This window comes from Mobula hypostoma, chromosome 4, assembly GCF_963921235.1.
Source record: "Mobula hypostoma chromosome 4, sMobHyp1.1, whole genome shotgun sequence".
Taxonomy (NCBI): domain Eukaryota; kingdom Metazoa; phylum Chordata; class Chondrichthyes; order Myliobatiformes; family Myliobatidae; genus Mobula; species Mobula hypostoma.
The window spans coordinates 204,014,685-204,024,271 of record NC_086100.1 but is presented as its reverse complement, the minus strand read 5'-3'; the positions used below and the strand labels follow the sequence as shown (position 1 = coordinate 204,024,271).

Genomic DNA, 9,587 nt, shown 5'->3' with positions numbered 1-9,587 from the left:
TGACTGAGTGAATTCCTTCCCGCAGTCTGAGCAGTTGTACAGTTTCTCCCCAGTGTTTACACACTGATGTTCATTCAAAACTGGACTGAAAGTGATATATTTGAATGCACACAGCATAAGAAATAAAATGGATGATCTTGAAATTCAGCTACAGATTGGCAAGTATGCCGTTCTGGATATTTCTGAAACTTGGCTAAAGGATGGCTGCCATTGGGAGCTGAACATCCAAGGATATATGGTGTATCAGAAAGATAGGTTAGTAGACAGAGGGGGTGGTGTGACTCTCTGTATAAGAAATAATATTGCATCATTAGAAAGTGATGATAGAGGATCAGAAGGTGTAGAGTCTCTATGGTTGGAGGTAAGAAATGGCAAGGGTAAAAGGACCCTAATGGCAGCTGTAAACAGGTCTCCAAACTGCAGTCGGGATGTGGATTGTAAATTAAGGCAGCAGATAGAAGAGGCGTGTCGGAAGGGCAAAGTCAGGATTTTAACATGAAAGTGGATTGGGAAAACCAGGTCAGTACTGGACGTCAAGAGAGAGTGTTTGTAAAATGTCTAAGGGATGGCTTTTTAGAACAGCTTGTTGGTGAGCCCACTAGCAGATCGGTTGCACTGAATTGGGTGTTGTGCAATGATCCAGAGGTGATAAGAGAGTTTAAGGTTAAGGAACGCTTGGGGAACAGTGATCACAACATGATTGAGTTCACTCTGAAATTTCTGAAGGAGAAACTAAATTTCAATGTTTGGTATTTCAGTGGAATAAAGGAAATTACAATGGCATGAGAGAGGAACTGGCCAAAGTTGACTGGAAAGGGACACTTGCAGGAAGGACAGCAGAGCAGCAATGGCTGGAGTTTCTGCGAAAAACGTGGGAAGTTCAAGACAGATATGTATGTTCTAAACAAGAAGGAATTTTCGAATGGAAGAAGGACACCACCGTGGCTGACAAGTGAAGTCAGTGCCAAAGTAAAAGCAAAGGAGAGGGCAACAAGGAAGCCAAAGCTGGTGGGAAGATATAATTGGGAAGATTTTAAAAACTTGCAGAAGGAAACTAAGAAGGTCATTGGGAAGGAACAGATGGATTATGAAAGGAAGCTAGTGACTAATGTCAAAGAAGATCCTAAAATCATTTTTAAGTATATAAGAGGTAAAAGAGAGTTGAGGGTAGACATAGGAACAATAGAAAACGATGCTGGAGATATTGTAATGACAGACACAGAGATGGCCGAGGAACTGAATGCGTATTTTGCATCAGTCTTCACAGTGGAAGACATCTACAGTATAGCGGACATTCAAGAGTGCCAGGGAAGTGAAGTATCTGCAGTGAAAATTACGACTGAGAAGTTTCTCAGGAAGCTGAATGGTCTGAAAGTGGATAAATCTCCCAGACCTGATGGACTGCACCCTCGGGTTCTGAAGGAAATAGCTGGAGAGATTGTGGAGGCTTTAACAACAATCCTTCAAGAATTGACAGATCCTGGCATTGTATTGGATGACTGGAAAATTGCAAATGTTACTCAACTACGTAAGAAGGGTGGGAGGCAGCAGAAAGGAAACTATAGACCTGTTAGCCTGACATCCGTGGTTGGGAAGTTGTTGGGGTCGATTGTTTGGGACGAGGTTATGAAGTACCGGGAGGCACATGACAAGGTAGGCCAAAGCCTAACAAAAAAATCCTGCCTGACTAACCTACTGCAATTCTTTGAGGAAATTACAAGCAGGGTAGACAAAGGAGATGCAGTAGATGTGGTGTACTTGGATTTTCAGAAGGCCTTTGACAAGGTGCTGCACATGAGGCTGCTTAGCAAGATAAGAGCCCATGGAATTACAGGGAAGTTACTAGCATGGGTGGAGCATTGGCTGATCAACACAACAGAAAACAGAGTGGGAATAACGGGATCCTCCTCTGGCTGGCTGCCGGAGTTCCACAGTGGTCGGTGTTGGGAACACTGCTTTTTACGATATATGTCAATGATTTTGACTATGGGATTAATGGATTTGTGGCTAAATTTGCTGATGATACAAAGATAAGTGGAGGAGCGGGTAGTGCTGAGGAAACAAAGAGCCTGCAGAGAGATTTAGATAGATTAGGGGAATGGGCAAAGAACTAGCCAATGAAATACAATGTAGGAAAGTGTGTGTTCATGCACTTTGGTGGAAGAAATAAACAGACAGACGATTATTTATAGTGGGAGAGAATTCAAGATGCAGAGATGCAAAGGAACTTGGGGGTCCTTGTGCAGGATGCCTTAAATGCTAACCTGTAGATTGAGTCGGTGGTGAAGAAGGTGAATGCAATGTTGGCATTCATTTCTAGAGGTATAGAATATAAGAGCAGGGATGTGATGTTGAGGCTCTATAAGGCTCTGGTGAGACAACACTTGGAGTATTGTGTGCAGTTTTGGGCTCCTTATTTTAGAAAGGATATACTGACTTTGGAGAGGCTTCAGAAAGGATTCACAAGAATGAGTCCAGGATTCCAGGAAAGAAAGGGTTACCGTACGAGAAGTGTCTGGCAGCTCTTGGGCTGCATTCCCTGGATTTCAGCCCATGACTGAATAGCGGAGCAGACTCGAAAGGCCGAATGGCCTCCTATATCTTATAGTCTTATTTGGGATGTCTGAGTGAATCCTTTCCTACATTCAGAACAGGTGAGTGGCATCCCCCAGTGTGAATTCGCTGATGTATTTTAAAGTCAGATGACTGAGTGAATTCCTTCCAACAATCTGAGCAGGAGAACAATTTCTCCCTAGTGTGAATTCGGTAGTGCCTCACAAGTTTGGATGACTGGGTGAATCCCTTTGCACATTCAGAGCATGTGAAAGGCTTCTCCCCAGTGGTGGTGTCTGTGTAGGTTGGACGAGTCAGTGAATCCCTTTCCACAGTCTGAGCAGGTGAATGGCCTCTCCCTAGTGTGAACCCGCTGATGTAACTTCAGATCAGATGACCGAGCAAATGCCTTCCCACATTCAGAGCAGGTGAACGGCCTCTCCCCAGTGTGAATTCGCTGGTGACTCTGTAGGGTGGACGAGCGAGTGAATCCCTTCCCACAGTCTGAGCAGGTGAATGGCTTCACCCCAGCGTGAATTCGCTGGTGACTCTGTAGATTGGACGAGCGAGTGAATCTCTTCCCACAGTCTGAGCAGGTGAATGGCTTCTCCCCAGTGTGAATTCGCTGGTGACTCTGTAGGCTGGATGAGTGAGTGAATCCCTTTCCACAGTCTGAGCAGGTGAACGGCCTCTCCCCAGTGTGAACTCGCTGATGTATCTTCAGTTCAGATGACCAAGCAAATACCTTTCCACATTCAAAGCAAGTGAATGGCTTCTCCCCAGTGTGGATTCGCTGATGTTGTAGCAGGTGATTTGACTGAATGAATCCTTTCCCACAGTCTGAGCAGGTGAATGGCCTCTCCCCAGTGTGAACTTGCTGGTGCCTATGTAATGTGGACAAGCGAGTGAATCTCTTCCCACATTCTGAGCAGGTGAACGGCCTCTCCCCAGTGTGGACTCGCTGATGATCCTTCAGTTGAGCTGACTGAGTGAATCGCTTCCCACATTCAGAGCAAGTGAACGGTTTCTCCCCAGTGTGAACTCGCTGGTGACTCAGTAGGTTGGACGAGTGAGTGAATCCCTTTCCACAGTCTGGGCAGGTGACTGGCCTCTCCCCTGTGTGCACTCGCTGATGTAACTTCAGTTCAGATGACCGAGCAAATCCCTTCCCACATTCAGCGCAGGTGAACGGCTTCTCTCCAGTGTGAACTCGCTGATGCTCCTTCAGTCGAGATGACTGGGTGAATCCTTTCCCACATTCTGAGCATGTGAAAGGCTTCTCCCCAGTGTGAACTCGCTGGTGACTCTGTAGGTTGGACGACTGAGTGAATCCCTTCCCACATTCAGAGCAAGTGAACGGCTTCTCCCCAGTGTGAACTCGCTGATGGTTCTTCAGTTGCGATGACTGGGTGAATCCCTTCCCACATTCAGAGCATGTGAATGGCTTCTCCCCAGTGTGAACTCGCTGGTGTCTCTGTAGGTTGGACGACTGAGTGAATCCCTTCCCACAGTCTGAGCAGGTGAATGGCTTCTCCCCAGTGTGAACTAACTGATGTTGTAGCAGTTGATTTGACTGAGTGAATCCCTTCCCACAGTCTGAGCAGGTGAATGGCATCTTTTCAGTGTGGACTCGCTGATGTTCATTCAGATGAGATGATTGAGAGAACCCTTTCCCACATTCAGAGAAGGTGAATGGCTTCTTCCCGGTGTGAACTCGCTGGTGTCACTGTGGTGTGGTTGAGTGCATGAATGGCTTCCCACCATCCGAGCAGGTCGATGTCCTCTCACTGGTGAATTTTCTGATATATCTTTAGCATCAATAACAGAATGGCTTCCCGCTTGCAGAACAGGTGGAGCATCTCTCTATGCTGTGAACTTTCTAAGGTATCTTCAGACTGGATGACTGAGTGGTTCCCCTCCCTCACACAGAGCGGGTGAATGGCCTCTCCCCACGGTGAACTCACTGGTGTGTCTGTGGGTAGCCTGTGAGTGAATTTCTTCCCACACTGAGAGAAGGAGAATGATATCTCACTGCAATCAATTTTCTGGCAATTTAGAAAGTCAGACGTTTGAATCCCTTATACAGTCAATGCAGTTGAAGAACTGATCTCCAGTGAACAAATGCTGGTGTGTTCTCAGCTCCCAGTTCCAGTGAGTTTCACAGAGTTAAAACAGAAAGCTTCATTTCAGAGACAGAATACATCACCAGCTGGAATGAGATACTTCTTCATCTCCAAGGGTCGACAGCAGATGTGTTGGTGTTGCAAGAAAATATCTGGTCACTTTTTAAATATCCTGACAGAGTCACGTCAGCAAAACTGATGTGTTTTTGAGTTTGAGATTCTCGTACACAAGTGTTCTGCCATTTCAAACCTGTGAAAATATTTGCAAAAGACATCAATGGGTGAAGGACAATATTTCAGGAGAGATTTTAGTCTGTGGTGAGAACATAAGAACATAAGAAATAGGAGCAGGAGTCGGCCATCTGGCCCGTCGAGCCTGCTCTGCCATTTAATTTTACATGTTTCTGCATGATCTCCTCTCAATGTGAGCTTTGGCATCACAATTTTACAATTTCAACTCAATTTGGGGGTACTCAACTGGAGATATATCCTAGGCTACTGTGGGAAGTGAGGGAGGAAATTGCTGAGCCTCTGGCGATGATCTTTGCACATCAATAGGGAGAGGAAACGTACCAGAGGATTAGAAGACATTGCTCCCTTTTCAAGAGAGGGAGTAGAGATAATTCAGGAAATTACAGACCAGTGGTTCTTACTTCAGTGGAGGGCGAGTTGTTGGAGAAGCTCATAAGATGCAGTATTTATGAGCATTTGGAGAAGCATAATCTGATGTGGGATAGTTAGCATGACTCTGTCCAGGGCAGATTGTGCCTTATGAACCTGATTGAATTCTTTGAAGATGTAACAAAACACACTGATGAAGGTAGAGCACTGGATGTAGTGTACATGGCTTTCAGTAAGACTTTTGATAAGATTCCTCAAGTGAGGTTCTGCGGCGGTGTGTTCTGAGACTCCTTCTCTTCGTGATTTTTTAAATGATCTTGATGAGGAAGTGGGGGGGGGTGGTTAGTAAGTTTGCTGATGACACAAAAGTTGGGGGTGTTGTGAATAGTCTGGACAGTTGTCCAGAGGTTACAGCAGGACATCAATAGGATGAAGAACTGGCAGATGGAGTTCAACCCAGATAAGTGTGCTGTGGTTTATTTCGGAACATCAGATTTGAAGACAGAACACAATATTCTGTTAGGACTCTTGGCAGTGTGCAGGATGAGTGAGATCTTGGGGTCCATGTCAATTTTACACTCAAAGCTGCAGCGCTGATTGACATTGTTGTTAAAAAGGCCTTCAACAACCATGGAACTGAGTTCAAGAGTGGTGAGGTAATGTTACAGCTATATAAGGCCTTATCTATACCCCACTTAGAGTATTCAGTTACCTCATTACAGGAAGGATGTGGATACTATAGAAAGAGTGCAGAGGAGACTTACAAAGATGTTGCATGGATTGGAGAACATGCCTTATGACAATAGGTTGAGTGATCTTTGGAGCGACTGAAGATGAGAGGTGACCTGATAGATGTGTATAAGATGATGAAAGGTATTGATCGTGTGGATAGCCAGAGGCTTTTTCTGAGGGCTGAATTGGCAAACACGAGGGGCATAGTTTTAAGGGGCTTGGAAGTAGGGTCAAAGGGGATGTCAGAGGTAGGTTTTTCACATAGAGAATAGTAGGTGCATGGAATACACTGCCAGCGATGATGGTAGAGGCGGATACCATAGAGTCTTTTGACAGACTCTTAACTATGCAAACTGCTGGAGGAGAAGCTGACAGCGATGTAGGTGGATGCTTCCCTGGTATCATGGATTCTTGATTGCCTGACTGGCAGACCACAGAACGTGTGCTTGCAACATTGTGTGTCCGACAGAGCCATCAGCAGCACTGGGGCTCCACAGGGGACTGTCTTGTCTCTCTTTCTCTTCACCATTTACACCTTGGACTTCAACTACTGCACAAAGTCTTGTCAACTTCAGAAGTTTTCGGGTGACACTGCCATAGTTGGATGCACCAGCAAGGGAGATGAGGTTGAGTACAGGGCTATGGTAGGAAACTTTGTCACATGGTGTGAGCAGAATGGTGTGCAGCTTAATGTGAAAATGACTAAGGAGCTGGTGGTAGACCTGAGGGGACCTAAGGTACCAGTAACACCTGTTTCCATCCAGGGGGTCAGTGTGGACATGATGGAGGATTACAAATACCTGGGGATACGAATTGACAATAAACTGAACTGGTCAAAGAACACTGAGGCTGTCTACAAGAAGGGTCAGAGCCGTCTCTATTTCCTGAGGAGACTGAGGTCCTTTAACATCTACCGGACAATGCTGAGGATGTTCTATGAGTCTGTGGTGGCCAGTGCTATCATGTTTGCTGTTGTGTGCTGGGGCAGCAGGCTCAGGGTAGCAGACACCAACAGAATCAACAAACTCATTCATAAGGCTAGTGATGTTGTGGGGATGGAACTGGACTCTCTCACGGCGGTGTCTGAAAAGAGGATGCTGTCTAAGTTGCATGCCATCTTGGTCAATGTCTCCCATCCACTACATAATGTACTGGGCGGGCACAGGAGTACATTCAGCCAGAGCCTCATTCCACTGAGATGCAGCACAGAGCGTCATAGGAAGTCATTCCTGCCTGTGGCCATCAAACTTTACAACTCCTCCCTTGGAGGGTCAGACACCCTGAGCCAATAGGCTGGTCCTGGGCTTATTTCATAATTTACTGGCATAATTTACATATTACTATTTAACTATTTATGGTTCTATTACTATTTATTATTTATGGTGCAACTGTAACGAAAACCAATTTCTCCCGGGATCAATAAAGTATGACTATGACTATGACAAATATGAGAACTCTGCAGATGCTGGAATTTCAGGCAACACACATAAAAGCTGCTGGTGAACGCAGCAGGTCAGGCAGCATCTCTAGGAAGAGGTACAGTCGACATTTCGGGCCGAGACCCTTTGTCAGGACTAACTGAAGGATAGGAGAGGACAGGAGGGGAGGGATGGAGCCAAGAGTTGGACAGTTGACTGACAAAAGGGATATGAGAGGGTCATAGAAAAGGAGGCCTAGGGAGAAAAAAAGGGGGAGGAGGGAAAAGCCCAGAGAATGGGCAAGTGGTATAGTGAGAGGGACAGAGGGAGAAAAATAATGTGTGTATGTAAATACATAAATAACAGATGGGGTACGAGGGGGAGGTGGGGCATTAGCGGAAGTTTCAGAAGTCAACGTTTAAGCCAGCAGGTTGCAGGCTACTCACACGGAATATAAGGTGTTGCGTTCACCAGCAACATTTATGTAAATGTGTACATGGAGCTTAGAAAAGCAGAGTGCAATGCGGTTGGGAAATCCGTGGCAGTTTCCAGAATAGGTTACATGGACGGCACAACATTGTGGGCTGAATGGCCTGTAATATATTGTAGATTTCTATGTTTCTATATGCACTCATCTTCTAACAAGGCAAGGATCAGACATTCTGACTGACTATCAAATTCTCTGACTGTTTTCCTGTCTGTATGAGAAGGGGCTATTTCTGACTTCAATCAACCCGTGACTTGGCTCAATTTGTCTCTGTCCTTTGGTATTATTTCAAGTTCTAGTCATGTTCCACAACACTACAAAGAGAACTTGTTACTACATGTCTGATCCTGGAGATTTTCTAATTACTGGGTTCCCCTCCCCACAGCTGATTGACAATGATGAACCCATCAATGGCAATGCCAATTACTATGATGGGGAGGGCAGCAAATATTCTCATTGCAGTGTGCAGTTTGTGATGTGAAAGCTACAAATCACTTGTCATCGATAACAATGGTGTTTCATGTCGTTATTTACCCAGAACTAAATCTGACGGAAGGATTTATTTCTATACAGCACTAATTGACATTTTCACAGGCTGGAAGGTAAACTCTTCACCCGAGATTAACTGGAAACTATATTTTTGTTCCGAGTTCATAATCCTCGGATTTACATAGCTGGAGCTCGGTAGTATTTGGCAGATACATCCGCTTGCACTTTCTTCGACTGTGTGGGACAACGCCGGTACTATCGCCTATGGCTACCTTTTTACCCAGATGCCCTCGCGAAGAGAACCCTCCCTGTCCGCCATCGAAAGATCCAGGAATGCGCATGCGCCGCAGAATTGGCGGCGGCACCAAAAGCTTCCTGGGGGCCCGGGTACGGATCGTGGGGCTGAGAGAGAGGGAAAGGACTAGCAATGTCGGGGGGTGCAGCACCGGTGAGGCTGGAAATCACAGTAATTGTCGTTCGGTCGCGTTTCAGACGCCGGTAATTAAGTTGCGCCCAGAATCCGCTCTTACCTGCTTTCGACCGTTGTGAGCCTCTAGTCCACTTAGCGCATGCGCGATATCCGGGATTGATCGCGATGACTACGCATGCGCGTTGGTTTAAACTGCAGAAAATCTGCAGATGCGGAAATCCAAAGCAACGCGCAGAAAATGCTGGAGACTCGGGGGGGCGGACAGCAACTATGGAGAGGAGTGAACAGGCGGCGTTTCAGACTGAGACCCTTCTTCAGGACTGGAAAGGAAGGGAGGGAGTCACAACAACATACATCAAAGTTGCTGGTGAACGCAGCAAAGCCAGGCAGCATCTCTGGGAAGAGGTACAGTCGCCGTTTCGTGCCGAGACCCTTCGTCAGGATTAACTGAAGGAAGAGTTAGTAAGAGATTTGAAAGTGGGAGGGGGATGAAGAGATCCAAAATGATAGGAGAAGACAGGAGGGGGAGGGATGGAGCCAGGAGCTGGACAGGTGATTGGCAAAGGGAATATGAGAGGATCATGGGACAGGAGGTCCGGGGAGAAAGACAATGTGGGGAGGAAAACCAGAGGATGGGCAAGGGGTACAGTCAGAGGGACAGAGCGAGAAAAAGGTGTGTATAAAAATAAATAACGGATGGGATACGAGGGGGAGGTGGGGCATTAGCGGAAGTT

At 46.2% G+C, this 9,587-nt stretch overlaps 1 pseudogene; it reads right to left on the bottom strand.

Moving 5' to 3' along the window:
• Window positions 1-2,610: 2,610 nt before the first annotated feature.
• LOC134345911 (gastrula zinc finger protein XlCGF26.1-like) lies at window positions 2,611-9,008 on the bottom strand (annotated as a pseudogene).
• Between the last annotated feature and the right edge of the window lie 579 nt (window positions 9,009-9,587).